Below are 16,435 nucleotides of genomic sequence, written 5' to 3' on the forward strand. Positions count from 1 at the left end.
GTATGAGTGGTTGAGGTTGTAGGAGTTGGATTAGGGTTTGTTGAACTACTATGTTCTAAAGGATTCTTCTTTGCTGCAAAGATGGGCTTTGGATAATTGTCTCTCTTCTTTGGCACCCACATCTATGTTCTCTTGATGACTCCTAGTGCTCTCTTGTCAATATCATCTTCTTCTAGCATGTTCCAATCAATGGGATCTGATGGTTGTGATTGCACATGAGAAACATAAACAAGGTTGACTAAATCAAACCCATCATCCACAACACCCCGTCTAGTTAAACCTAGTAATTTGTCACTTGTTCAATGGTTATTCTTGACTAGTCTCTTCTCCTCACCTCCTGATCATCTAGACAATCTACCCAATAGTCTTCCAATTGTAGAATGTCATCATATCAAGGACCTAATTATAGGTTATCTTTTACAAACTTCTTTGAATCAAAATGCAATTTGATAACATCATAAGTTTCTATTGTGTACTTTTCAACTTCTTTTATGATGTTCAAAGAATTAGATTAGTATTTGCAACTATAAACTCCCAACTTGATAGGAAATTAAATACCTATCTTTCTCTTCTCACTACACCTTTTGTTTACTTCACAAATTTGACAACGTGGCTCAATCATAATAAACTTATCATCTATATACCTTGTTATCTTTAAGGGAAAACCATCAAAGCCTGCAATTGTTATATAAGTGAAAGTGGGAAACTACAAAATATAGCTACCATATACCTTAATCAACTTTGTTGCCTCAGGAGAAATTCTTCTATCAAGATGACCTTGCATCTCATGGACTAGGTGCATTGTGAACACATCATTGACCCTCCTGAAATTGGCATAATTTTTTTGCAATTGTAGGCTTAGATAGAAGTCATAGAACTAAATAATGTCATTATACTCTTCAATTGACTCCAAACAAGGCCAATTTTAGGCACACCAAGGAATACACCATTTATAAAGTCATATAAAAATACTTATTCTAACCAAAAGACTAAAGCTCAGAGTGCAGATGATCACTTATCATGCTCATCCAATCTAAATAGGATGTACTTGTGCAAATGTAATGGAGGAAAATTGGGAATTAGGGTTTCACCAAGTAGATCCACTAAATAACCCAATTAATACCATTACATTGATATAGGGTTGAACCCAATAGATCTAGGCTCAATCCCAATAAAGAAAGATTTGGTATTCCAATTAGATTCAACTGGTTGGGGTTGGTTATCCTCTTTCTTAGTTGAATTTTTAATGTAATTGTAAAATTACCTAGGGAAAAACTATGAATAATTGAAGTAAGCTGATAGAAATAGTAAGCTACAGATGTTCCATGGATCCACCGATTGAGATCTAGGCAAAAGAAAATGTTTAGAACATGTTCTTAGAAGTTCGGCCTGATTTGTCAAGACCAAGTAGCACAGATTTGCCTTGGTCCTTTAAATTTCTACCTTTAAAAGTTGAACTTGTTTGTCATTGATGACACTGTTAGATTTTTTGAGTACAGCTCTTGCATCTATTTCCTACACACAAAAATAGAGGGAAATATGTTGGGAATAGAGGTTTTTGCCAAACGCCAATTTTGGAATTTACCATGAAATTGAATTGATAAATGCAATGAAAGGTTGTAATGAAATACTTTTTTTTAGGGAAACGCTAAAAATTCTTGAAACAACAATGTATACCTTGATCAAGTTTTGTTTAACTTTCACACAAAGGTTTTAGGGTTTCATGTAGGATGTCTTAATAAAACATTGATCATGGATACCATCTTCAATACTTGAACTTGACTTCATTGTTGCTCCAATGCTTGATGAATGATTGATTACTTGCTCACTTGAATTGAATTAAGATCATAAATTTGCCTCTTGAAATTGTTAAGTTTCAAATGACGGGCGTAGACCTCCTTTTATACATGTCTACATAAAAAATAAATTGAATTTATGTAATAAGCCGACACAGGATCAAATTTCCTCCTCATTTGAGATGACAATTGTAAGGCCCCAATTTAGGGCTTGATTCGGAGGACTAGGTCATACCATAACCTAGTCTTAAAAATCAAGACTCCATAATAGGGAGGGAACTAAATAGATGATGAAAATGTGAGATTGGAATAGGATGTGACCAAAATCAGCACTACAATTAGGCCATCAAAAGCTGAAACACCAAAGTGAGGACTACATGAGGAAAAAATTATAAGAGAGTACAATTTAGGATGCTACAATTAGCTCCCACTTTATTGGGAGTATGAAATTAAGAATATTCACAGTAAAGTACAAAGTTGCATTGAAAATTTTTCACCAAGATATCAAAGAGATAAGACATGCTAAGCCCACAGGGACTTTAGGATCTTACTACTCTAATATCAAGATAAAATGGACAACATAAAAAAGGAGGAGAGAGAACACATGACTATACTATCCAAGTAAAATTCACTTACTATGAGTCATGAAAAATAAAAATACCAAATTACAAAGAAAAAGGCTCAATTTACAAAGTAACTTGAGTATCAAAAACATGTCATGGTGTGTGCTTAAAGTGTACAACATTGAGTGGAGTGTATGCCCCCACGTTAAAGAAATTACATATGCCTTATTAGGAGTGATTTCTTTAAAGTATCATGTGTCTAAAAGACAAGCACATTACCACAATGATATGCCCTCAGGAAAGGACAAATCAAAGGATAATGGTCACAAAACATACAGGAAAAATCATAAAGGGATCCACTAACTCTAGGGTTAGTATTCTCTTACGATAAACAATGTATATCAAGGATATTTATATTGAATCGAACTCATCTCCAAAAGGTATTGGAGCTACAAACACAATAGAAGAAGAGAACATGTGTCTTTTTTAGTCAACATGGAAGAGACAAAAAGAGATCTCAATGCTTTGCATCATCCTCAAGTAGACAACAAAAGAGACAACATATAGAAAATAGGATATACAAATAAAATAATGTCACAATAGATTCAACCTCTTTATTACCTTGCACCAATGGAGTAACAAGGGCCATCTAAAGAGAACCTAACACAAAAACAAATCAAGCATCACATCATAGGCCAAGCACATTGCAAACAAGAAAACATACAAGAGAGAATCCATGACATGAATGAGGATAATCAAGCCAATCATCCACCTCCCAATCTTGTTGAACATCATTTAGGGGTGTTGGACAAGATGCAAGAGGAGCCACTTCAAGCACAACAGATGGAGCTACTACAATTTCCAAACAAGGACCATGCTCTAATGATGAGTCACTTTGTTTGTCACAAGGAGCTATGGTTAATGATTTTGAAAAATGTGAAGATAAATCATGATTAACATCAACAAGCTCATGCATATCATAAGAATCATTAGAATCAACATTGTTAGTGTAAATATAATCATCATCCATATCATCATCTAGATTAATAAAATAGGATCTTTAATGCAAAAAGAACATGAACCATCATTTTTCTTAAGCATTTTTAATCTTGGTGATTTAAGTTGAACTTCCTCCCTAGGGTTACTAGAAGGTTGGAAAATGGGATTAAATAAACATTATGTCTTCAGGGAGGAAATGGTTTTGGAAGAAAGCTCACAATCCTTGACACAATGTCTTTTTCGAAGTTCTATCGCACAATGGTTCCTTTTAGTTTTAGTCAAGACTTGTGAAGGTTGAGGATCAATGGACATAGGATTATTTTCTTCCCTTAAAGGAGGAGGAATGGGACAAGACCTACTAGGTTGAGACATAGAAGATGCCAAGTGCTTTCCTTTGTAAGATGTGGGAGGCAGGACTAAGCCATATATGGGAGGAATAGAAGTAGGAAGAATATTGGGTGTATTCTGAGGAGGAGGAATATCAATAGGTATATAATCTCTAGGCTTACTCAAAGACATGATCATCCCAATTTTCCACTTTTGATAAGCTAAGAAAAGGATGTCACTTTGAGGCTTAGGAGATTCAGGTTGTTGAGGCCAAAAGTAATCAAGGGTGAAATTACTACGCTTTGTTGTGGGTTGGTAAAAACTATGTAATTGTTATTATAGTGCCATTATGAGGGAATTTAAAATATTTATGAATTGTATAAGGACTAACTTTCATGGAAGAGAGCCAAGGATGTCCCAACTTCACATGAAATTGATATGATTTAGGAATAATAACAAAAGTCATGTCTAAGCACTTAGTACCAACCTCAAAAAGGAGAGTAATAGAGCCAATAGTAGGGCAAGAGAAACCATCATACACCTTGACCACAACATCAAATTTATCATATTTAACTTAATGCAATCTACGATATAAATATATTCTTCAGGAACCACATTCACCATACACACTATATCAATGAGCACCCCTCATGAGAGTTTGAATTTGATCTTTGTTGTGATATATAATAGGCCATCAAGTGCAACAATAGTCTCACTAGGATTGAAAGTAATGCATAGGTCTTTAGGAGGTATAGGCTTATCCACAAGATTCACAACATTGTTATATTCCACACCAAGGTCATCGAGAGAAAAGGAAAGAGACTCAGAGTCAACAACATTAGTAGAGTGAGAAGGAAAAGGATTGGTGAAGATTTGGAGGTTTTGATTAGAAGGAGCTACAAACTTATTTCCTTTTCCATTCACACTAGCTATAAATATAATACTATTATCAATGAAGTCTTTAATTTTACTCCTCAATGTATAACATTTCTCAGTATCATGACCAGGTTGATAGTGCTATTAACAAAAGGCTCTAGGATCATGATAGGGTCACAATGGTTTAGAAGTATCAATTGTCTTGATCAGAGGAATTTTTAACACATTAGCATGTATCAACCTCGACATTATAATATACAAAAACATAGAAAGAGGAGTTAATTCTTTTCTAAAATATTTGGACAAAGGGGCCACACCCGATGTCATGGCAACCACTTGAGTGTTGATGTTGTCATTTATCTTGATGTAAACTTTGTTGGGTTTAAACTTCACAAATTATTTTTTAGCACCCTCATTCTTATCAACCAAATCCATTCAAGAGGATAATATACAAATTGACTCACTTGAAGCTAATAATTATGAAGCATTGCACACAATTGCGATAATTATTAAATATTGCACAGAATTGCGTAAAGGAAGTAAACTCTTAAATTTGAAGCTTATCTCTAATGTATTTTTGTAATTTAGCAATAAAAATTATTTTAACATCATGATCAGGCACTTGATAAGAAATTTTATAATGCAAATGTTTATATCTACCAATATAATCAATCACTTTTTCTTTAACTCCATGTTTACAATGAATCAAATTAGTCAAAGTAATCTTAGAACCTATGTTATTTTAAAATTGTTGAATGAAAGCATTAGCTAGTTGTTGAAAATAAGTAAAGGAATAAGGAGACAAAGAGAAACACCATTGCAAAGCTTTATCCCTAAAGGTTCTAGTAAACAATTTAGCCATAAGTCTTTGGTCATGAGAAAAATCACTACACAAAGTTTGAAATGTCTTGACATGAGTCAAGGGATCACATTATACAACTCCAATTGAGGGACTTCCATATCCTTAGGGGGAACCATATAGACAATTTCATCAGATAGTGGGCTTCCTACATCAAATGTGGGAGCATTGAACTCGGATTGGGTAATCGAAGCCAATTCATATTGTAGGGATGTAACAGTTTGGGCCAAGTTATTGATGGTTTCTTCGGTGGATGGGTTGAAATTGGGCATGTTGGATTGTGATGGAGGATTAACTTTGTTATATGTAGGTGGAGGTTGAGAATAAGGAGGTGGATTATTGTGGTATGTGGGTATGGGAGATTATTCAATTAAAAATGGAAGACTCGTAGAGGGAGGTATGTAAGTGAAGAAGGGAAAAACCAGCAAAGTGGATTTAGGTGGTTAGTATGCAAACAAAGCATTCAAACACATTTAAAATATAAAAGATCAAAAAACCATATGAAAACATAAACAAACTATTTATACCTTGCAAGCTTATACCTTCTCCTTGGGATTGAGCCTTTGATGAAGCCAAAGATGTACCCCTCCTTGACTTGATTGGATTGTCTCCTTTGTTGAATGTGGATGGCTCTCCAAGATTGTGCACAAGATGATTAGATGGAATGGATGAGGGATTTTTTACTAAGTGATGGATGAGTAGAAAATTGAGTAGACTTTGGGTGCTATGGGTGATTTCTCAAACTCAATTTGATAGCATGAACTTAGCTAACTTGGAGATGTTAAACAAGGGGATGGAGTCCTCAATTTATAGGAGAAGAGGAGAAGAAATGGAGGGATAGGATTGATCCAAGATGAATGGTTAGGATTCCATGTGAGCCCACACATGGCCCAAGAGGAGGTGACAAGACAAGTGTGGAGACCAAGAGATATGCCTTAAAGACCTTCCTTGTCTCCACACTCCTCAAGACTCATTGGGAAGACATCCCAATGTGCCTAGGGAAGAGAAAGCAATAAAATATTCCTTGAGAGATGGGGATGAGGAATTAAAAATTATTCAAAAAGGATGATCATAGGGATTGGAGGAATAAGGAGGAATTAAAATTCCTTGGAGGAGGGGATGTCTAGAGGAATGTGAGATTTTGAAAATCTCACATTCACCTAGGAAAAGGGCATTTAAGGAAGGTCGTTGGATGGAAGGGACAAGGAGTTGACTTTGTGGCTAATCATGAGGATTAGCCACTAGCAACTCATTAGGAGAGGGATTAGAAGAATGATTAGGTGGGATTAGGGCAAATGGGATTTGTAGGAGGATTTGACTAGGAGAGAGAATGAGTGGAGGGAATTAAAAATTAGAAGAATAATGATAAGTGAGATTAGGGGACATCTAGAAGAATTCATTAAGTTAATGATGGATTAGGAAAAAGGTGATTTGTAAGAATCACCTAGATTAATTAATTAATTGAAATTAATTAATTAAAAGGAGGAATTTTGAGAGAATTAATTTTAGGGATTTTAGAAGAACAAAGGTAGATTGATTTATTTAATAAATCAATCAATAGACTATAGTGACAACATTAATTATATTTAATTAATATTGAGAAGGAATAGGAATTGGCACAATTAATAAATTAATTATGCGAGGAATTTAAATAAATTAATTAAAATAATTAATTTATTGTGGTTGCAGCAGGGAGGGGTGCTGGCAGACAGCAAAGGAGAGTTAGGGTGGTATGGAGGAGAGAGCCTGAGGCAGGACAAGGACAGGTAGGAGCACTACCAGTAGGGGAGGTAGATGAGGGAGGGGATGGTGGGGGAGAGGAGGTCATACCTATGGACATTCCAGAGGCATAGGTATAGGGTGCAGGGTCAGAGGCTAGGGGAGGAGTGTCACGGGCTAATTTTGACAGACTCTAGCAGCAGAGAGACGCCACTCGGGCGAGACTACACTCGCTTGAGGATGAGCTATAGATAGAGAGGGAAAGGAGGCAGAGTCTAGAGGCAGAGGTGGATCAGTTTTGGTGGGAGATAACAGACTTGACAGAGACCCTCCATACCGCAAGGACAAAGGTAGATGATCTAAGGAGGGATAGAGAGGAGTCTGAGTGGATGCTAGAGGAGGCATGGTCAGGGACCACTATTGGCACCTTATAGGACATTCTATGCTGATAGGATGATGAACTAGAGGAGTTGCGGGGTAGGGTTCAAAGGACAGAGGTAGATGTGACATGACTGCGAGGGGAGAGGGATGTGGCTCATAAGATGTTGGTCCCTATAAGGTTTAGGCAATTGTATTCTGATATGACATAGTACAGAGAGAGGGCAGAGAGGGAAGGTCAAGAGGCGACCTATTACAGGGGCTATACCAGGGAGTGGTACCTACAGAGTAGTGAGCAACCTCGTACACTAAGAGTGTGCAATCTCACCAGCTCTTGTATCCTCTTGTGGTCCCTGGATCCTCTCCTACCCCGAGTCGCTCATCCCAAGCCAAATATGGTTCCATCTAGAAACTAGTCCTACCCTACAACTGACTTGTTGTCGGGCCCCAAAATATCTCCTCTCATGTCATCCGCGAATACAATGGTATGTCTCCCACTATGTCCTGGACCAGGATGAACTATCTTGCTACTCTATAAGGGGCATAATACTCCATGATATATAGACCTGCCAAACAACCACATCTCCACTCTAGCCCAATATAGCTGCCAATCCACCCTCCATATCTCACTATGCAAAAATGGTCGCCATGTGAACTGCATAAGCTCATGAAAAATGTGGCACCAAAAACATATCGATCCTATCTGTGTATAATATAGCAGCCCCTATACCTATTTATATATGGCCATCGGGTCTCCCTATCTTGTACACCTAGTGGTTGGGTAACTGCAATATGCTCCCAAACCCATATATGGAGAAGTGTTACTCCTGTAGATAAGTTGGCATACTCCCTGTACACAATGAGATGCATATCATGGTACAACTGAGCCAACATTTTGGCTCCCCAAGCATGTTGCACACAATCATGTACCATGAAATAAACACACCTACTCCATCCAACCAGAAACCCATGTCCTCCAAGATCAAGTAGAATCCATCTACTCAAAAATCCACAAATCACAAGTACTAAATGAGGTATATGTTGGATACCATCGCCCTACCCAAATGCATCCTACTCCTATCCAGCATCGACAGGGCCTCATACTCTCAAACCTCCCACAGGTAAAAATGTGTCACATCTAATCAGTACTCCTAGATGACGCCACGAATGGAGATCTTCAAGATCCTCCATACATCTAGTAGAGTCATCATCGCCTTACTGGTAGGTAGGTGGAAGGTGTTATATCTACTATCCCACCCCTCCACTAAATTTGTCATCATCGCAGTATGGGCTCGAATCCTTGACCACCTACCCACAAAATACAACCCCACAATAGCTAGGATCTCTAACTCATCTGATCGTAACCATAGATATAATCTCATGGTCATTGGCCAGTACTTCCTTGATGCCAATAGCCCCAAATAAGCCTGCATCCAACAATCTAATTCATCATTTCACATCCTTAAGCCATATCCTGCCCACTGATGCACCCATACCTTACCCCAAGCCACAAATTCTAATCCTATTTTCCATCCCTTTCTTCCCTAGAGCATGTGCTAATTCACTCAGCGCTTGCACCAAACCCATTGCACTCGTGCCATTATATAGGTGCACACACTAACAGACCCACAGTTGGGACCCTGGACAGAACTAGCATGAGTGCACTTACCGCGCAACCTTTTCCTCCCACCCGACCAAATCCTAATCTACCCTAGCGCGAGCGCCTGCATCATGATATCCCTTTTCCCTCCCTGGCCTAACCCTAACCTTCCCTAGCACAACCGCCTGCGTCGTACTACCTTTTCCTAACCCTAACTTACCCCCACCGCGAGTGCCCATGCCAAAGTGCAACTGCATGCACCAGACGTGACTACTTGCCCCAAAACCTCAAGTTATCTACTTCCAGTTGTGAGCGCTCACGCTATTCGCTAGCACTTGCGCTACCCTAGAGGCGCGCTCGTTGAAACGGCGATCAACACGTCCACCTCGCTAAACTTTAACCCTAAACAAAGCCCTAATCCTAGCCTAAACCTACAAAATCATAGAGGAGGATAGTCATACATACCGATGGTCCATAGCCCTTGAGTCTCTTGTACCATCAAATCCTCTCAGTGCAGTGCTCATGCGTGGGAATGCGATCCATGTCTCCTTCTCTTCTTCTAGGCTCTAGGTTGCTCCAATGCTTGTGTGTAACAATGACCCTTCATTGGGCCCTTTGTGGCTTATATGGACCCCCTTGTGGGCCCATTCCCTTCGTGCTCTCCTTTCTTCTATCTCCTCTTCTATTTTTCTCAATCCACTCTATCTTTCTTTCTTGTTCATTTCTCACCCCTTCTTCTTTCTTCTTTGTTGCAAGAATTTTTTGTCAATTTTCTAAAAAAAATCTCGAGGGGACATACACCACCCGCGTTTTACATTGGGGCATCTTTTTTTTTCTATCTTTTACCCATCACCAAATTTATCGCTGTGTAAAAGAGCGGCAAAATGTAGACACTTAAATTAATTATTTTAATTTATTTATTTAAATTTCTCGCATAATTAATTTATTTATTGTGCCAATTCCTATCCCTTCTCAATATTAATTAAATATAATAAATGTTGTCACTATAGTCTATTGATTGATTAGTTTAATAAATCAATCTACCTTTATTCTTCTAAAATCCCTAAAATTAATTCTCTACAAATTCCTCCTTTTAATTAATTAATCTAGGTGATTCCTGCAAATCACTTTTTTTCTAATCCATCATTAACCTAATGAATTCTTCTAGAAGCTCTCTAATCTCACTTATCATTATTTTTCTAATTTTTACTTCCCTCCACTCATTCTCTCTCCTAGTCAAATCCTCCTACGAATCTTATTTGCCCTAATCCCACCTAATCATTCTTGTAATCCCTCTCCTAATGAGTTGCTAGGGGCTCATCCTCATGATTAGCCACAAAGTCAACTCCTTGTCCCTTCCATCCAACACCTCCCTTAAATGCCATTTTCCTAAGTGAATGTGAATCTCACATTCCTCTAGACATTCCCTCCTCCAAGGAATTTTTAATTCTTCTTTATTCCTCCAATCCCTATGATCATCCTTTTTGAAGAACTTTTAATTCCTCATCCCCATCTCTCAAGGAATATTTTATTCCTTTCTCTTCCCTAGGCACATTGGGAAGTCTTCCCAATGAGCCTTGGGGAGTGTGGAGACAAGGAATGTCTTTAAGGCATATCTCTTGGTCTCCACATTTGTCTTGTCACCTCCTCTTGGGCCATGTGTGGGCTCACATGGAATCCTTACCCTTCATCTTGGATCAATCCTAACCCTTCATTTCTTCTCCTCTTCTCCTATAAATTGATGACTCCATCCCCTTGTTTCACATATCCAAGTTAGCTAAGTTCATGTTGTCAAATTGAGTTTGAGAAATCATCCATTGCACCCCTACTCTACTCAATTTTCTACTCATCCATCACTTAGTCAAAAATCCCTCATCCATTTAATCTAATCATCTTGTGCACAATCTTGGAGAGCCATCCACATTCAACAAAGGAGCCAGTCTAATCAATTCAAGGAAGGGCGCATCTTTGGCTTCATCAAAGGCTCAATCCGAAGGAGAAGGTATAAGATTGCAAGATATAAATAGTTTGTTTATGTTTTCATATGGTTTGTTGATGTTTCATGTTTTTAATGTGTTTGAATGTTGTGTTTGCATACTAACCACCTAAATCCACCTTGTTGGTTTTTCCCCTCTTCATTCTGGCATGCCCAGTGGGACCCGCATCACTTAATTTAACATTTTATAAGTTTTTTATGATTTTAGATCACAGACTATCGCTTCAACACGTCCGTCTGCACGACAACGTGTCCACCTCACTAATTTAGCACGTCCACTGTCAAACAGCGCGGATGGTTCAAAATTTAAATTTTTTGGCACCTTTTCTGTAGTTTTTGGTCAATCAAGGCATCTGCTTGTGAATCAGTGCATCCGCTCATGAATCAGCACGTCCGACTACAAATCAACATGTGCGCTTCGTAAAAAATTTGATTTTTTCATTAAAATTGTCAAATAGCGTGTGTGCAGCCAAAACAACACCTACGCAAGCGCCAAAATGCGAGCATTGAGTAAAAAAATCATTGAAAAAATTTAATCAATGTTTGTGCACGCACTTCAGCACGAGCGCACTGAATCAGCATGTGTGTCCGCACATCAGTGCGTGCGTTTAGGTAAAAAACTAGTTTTAGTAAAACAGCCATAACATTTTTGCTCAGGTGGCGGATTTGAAAAATTCAAAATGCGTTGGAAAGGGGATTCAAAGATCTAAAATGGGTTGTCTTTAGATTTTTCATATATTTTTTCAAAAATTATTTTATCACGTGCCAAGTCAACCTTTATTTTTGGACTTTAGATTTTCAAAATTTTAGCATATAAAATCAGTTTTTATCAAACTTATTTTTGAAATTAGTTAGAAAATCATAAGAAAACTAATTTTGCAATCTTTTTTGGGCTAATCATCTTGTGTTTGCAGCTTCTTTTCTTTTGAATGCCCAAGATCGATTATCACAAAAACTACTAATCCATCATTCTTGCAGGTTGCCTAAGGAGATACAAGCAAATTTTGTGTCTTTTATTTTTTATCTTAGGCACTTACATTTAATTAGGGGATAAAAATAACATTTGTTTGATCTTGTTTGAGAAAAGTGTTAAAGTAGGAGAGTATGCTCTTGTTTATCTAGACAATCAAAAATCCAGACGTTCGACACTTTTCTAGTTTGTTGGGTGTTTTCCCTTAACGGGTCTGCCTTTCTGATTTGCTTAGGCATTGGTGAGAGGGGAACAACCCAAGTGAGTACAGCTAGACCTGGGCATTCCAACTCACTATAATAAATAGGCCTCTTGAGATGAAAGTTTCAGAGGATGAAGCTATTTGAAAGTTCACTCTCATATTGGGCATTTTGTAGGGCCTTTATGTCTCAATCACGCTTGCATGACTACATCTTTTTTGGTACTTTGTAGGGCTATGGGCCTCAATCACACTTGCGCGACTACAAGGAGTAGTCTTGGAATAGAAATCCATACTAAAAACCCTAGGAATAGAAGCCATCTAGTTCACCTCTGAAAGGTGGATAATCTTTGTGCAAGGGAGATTGTAACTCCCCAAGAGACTTACCATATCATGCCCCCATTAGCATTTAGAGTTGGCTAATATGGCATTGAGAATCCATTCCATGAGACTCAACGGTCAATGGCTATTGGCTGTGTACTTGAGTCAGCAAGCAAAGGTTTTCCTCCTCATCCAACTTCCTAGGATAGCACGTTGTGTTTGGATTCTCTATGTGTGTCAATGTCCAACGTGTATTCATTGCTTGATACCTCTTGCAAATTCCATCATTCCTCCAACAAATCAATCCTCCCTCTTTCCAAATTTCATCTTGTCATCATTAAATCTTTAATCCATTTCTATCTATCCAAGTAATTCTCCAATCCCCAATCCACTTTCATCCATTCAAACAATCATCCTTCCTCAACCAATATTTTTATCTAAATCATTCATCCAACTTTGGGTAGCCTCCCTTTTTATTCTTCCTATTATCTATCCATTCTTCCATAATCATTATCCCTCTAATCCAATCAAATCTCCAAAATTCCAATCAATCAAATTAATCCATCTTTCTAATCCGCGTATCCAATCTCTCATCAATCAATCATCTAATCCAATCCAATTCAATCCAATCCAATTCAATCCAATCAAATCCAATCCAATCCAATCCAATCAAGTCCTAATCCAAGGACCAATCCAATCATATCAAGTCCTAATCCAAGGACCAATTCAATCAAATCAAATCCAATCCAAATCAAATCAAATCCAATCAAATTTGACCCATCAGCATTCGAAGCCAAGTCCTAATCCTCATATTCATCCAATTCCAATCTTTCATTCTCAACATGGCTACCCAGAATTTCAAAGCTTGGTATGAGAAGATGCTCATGGAAGTTCATGAACCACCTCAGCCTGCCTACCAAGTCAATCCCATAATCTCTCATCCACCTATCACACCTTCATCCATCCCACCTCAACAAATTGCACCTAATCCCAATCCATATCATATCTCTTATCCTTCGTCTACCTTTGACAAGGTAAATCCATCTTATTCCCCATCCGTATCTCCATATTATCCTTCATCCACATATATACCTTCATCTCCCCTCTCATCCATATCACAATCCCCATCCTTTTGCAACACATTCATTACCTCTACTCCCCATCCAAATCCTTTACTCCATAGTCCTCCAAGCATTAATCCTAATTCCCCAATCCATTATCCTAATTCTCCATCCAATCCCAATCCTCCTTCTAATCCTAATCCTCCAAAATCTTAATTATCCACATCCTTTAGGTCCATCATCCATAATCTTATCCAAGACATGCTAGCAAAGGAAACAAAATCCCCCCCACCTCAAAACAAAGTTTCCAAGTCTCCTCAAGTCCTCCATCCACCCCAATCACCTCCACCTCAAAACAAATCTCAATACCCCACACTTCATGATACCCCCATTCCCCCATCTACTCACTTCGAAGCTTCCATATCCTCCTCCATCACACAATCCCTACAACTGCAAACATGCCAAAAGCTTGTTCCAAAGCATGCTAGTATAGAATCCTCTCCATCTCAAAATCCATGTCTATCCTCCACTCCATCTAATGATCCCATCCCCTCCACTTCCTCTCATGATGATATGATTCCTCTATCCAACCCTCTCCCTCCATCACATGATCCTCTCCCATCTCATGATCCAATCACCCCTCCCATTCCATCTCATGGTACCCTCCCTAATCAATATCAAAGTATCCCTTCATCTCCATGTCATGATCCCAATCAATCTAAAGATCTTAATCTTCCTTCCACATCTCATCCCCCTCAAAATGGACCTGCATCTTATTTTTGAAATAATAAAGGTCCTCAAGATAACGCTCAAGATGTTGGTACATCCTCTATTCCTCCTAAATCCAAATGTCCTTCATGCAAATCAAAATCCTATCATCCCTCATCTTCCACATCCATTTTGGGACCCTATGTTCCAAAGCTAAATTATGCATTCCTTCCATCCATTTTCAATCCTTACATCCCTCCATCCACTATCCCTAAGTGAGATCAACAACAACATACATCCTTGAATTCCTTCCAACATTCTCTCTCAACCATCCCATCCATAAAATCTATCAACCCTTCATCCTCATGCACCCATCCCATTACTATTGGAAGTAATTTGGATGCCCAATCTAAAAAGCATAAAGCTCAAAATCCACAAAAATCAAAGGATCAACATGTCCCTTCAAAACAACATGCTCAAAAGAAATGTGATCCAAAAGAAAGAAAAATAAAAATGGCCACAAAGTGTTGGACATAATGGATCAATAAGAGGGGGGTGAATCAGTGATTTAAACTCTTTTCTTTCAACAAGGAGATATCGGTAATGTATAAAACAAACTAAGTCCTAATCGGTACCTCAAACAATGCAAACAAGGTGTGTGAAAGGATTTGCTAAAACATTAATATACTATATGCACAAAGATGCAACACACAACACCAGATATATAGGAGGAAAACCCAATGTGGGAAAAACCTCAGTGAGAATAGCTATTGGAGATCTTCTGCTCCAATCCAGCCTCACAATAAATTTCTGATTACAATATTTAGGGCACCAACCCAAGGAGCACCAACCCCTGATTTATGAGCACCAACTTAAAGGAGCACCAACCCCTGCATAATTTATAGGCTACAACCTAAAGGAGCTACAACCCCTGCACTAAGCTTCAACTTAGTGAAAACAATATAAAACTCAGTTATACAAATGAAATCACTATTGCAAATGAAGTTTTACAACCTTACAATATTCTCCTCTATCGGTTTCTCCCTTACCAGTCTAAATTCTCTCCACTCACTCTGCAACTTGACTTTGCTGATCACTTTTATGAATCCCCTCTCACAATGTCTTTTCACCTTCAACTCACACTTGATCACTCTTAAATAGGCACGGATTCTCTTGGTTTGTCACCTTTGTGTTTAATGCACTCTCCACTGGTTGTTCCTTACATTGTTTTACTCTGCTACTACTTATCAGACAGATCTTCACTCATAAACACTTCAAGTGTTTATCTCTTTGGCTCTCAGACAACAATTTTACACTTGTTTTCACTCTGCAATAGCAACAAAAACAGTCTCAAGTCATCATATTTAAACTAGAGCTTTCCTGACAAGAAACAATTTAAACTTAGGCGGTTAGGGATTCCTTCACCCAACAAGATCTGCATGAGATCCGATCCAGTATGTCTTGGATCGTTCAACTATACTTGAGGAATGCATCTATACACGTTTTCCATTATCTAATGCATACTTGCTAAAGATAGCAATCTCGTCCATGATTTTCTACCTTGAAATTTGTCGACTCATAAAAAGCCTAGCTGTTTCCTTCTCGAGGTCTTCTTGTAGTCTAATTTCTTTGCATAGATCTAGGTGCCCACTACTCCCTGTTCTTTCTCTATCATTCTTCCTTCCTCGAGCCGCATAAGTCTGTTATCATTCCATGATTTGTGGTTGTTTCATTTATGTCGACTTGCAGTTTCAACCACCACGTCGATGGAGGCTTCACTGACCTGTGCATGTTTGCCACCTTAGCTCTACATGGCATCACAATGGTCATACACTCAGCTCACCAACACAAGGTCAGTTTACATGAACATTAACCAAACTAATACCTGTACAAGCCTTTACCGGTGAGACCTTCTTCTCCTACTAACCAGTAGTGCATACTACACCGATAGCACATCTTCACCTCCAGTGGTTTGTGATTACTTTAATATTTTGCCTCTTCATCATAAACAGGCAGCCAAACTCTAGACCGGTTTAAACTCTACTAGTTATCATTCAACATGC

Source organism: Cryptomeria japonica, chromosome 5 (assembly GCF_030272615.1).
Source record: "Cryptomeria japonica chromosome 5, Sugi_1.0, whole genome shotgun sequence".
NCBI lineage: Eukaryota > Viridiplantae > Streptophyta > Pinopsida > Cupressales > Cupressaceae > Cryptomeria > Cryptomeria japonica.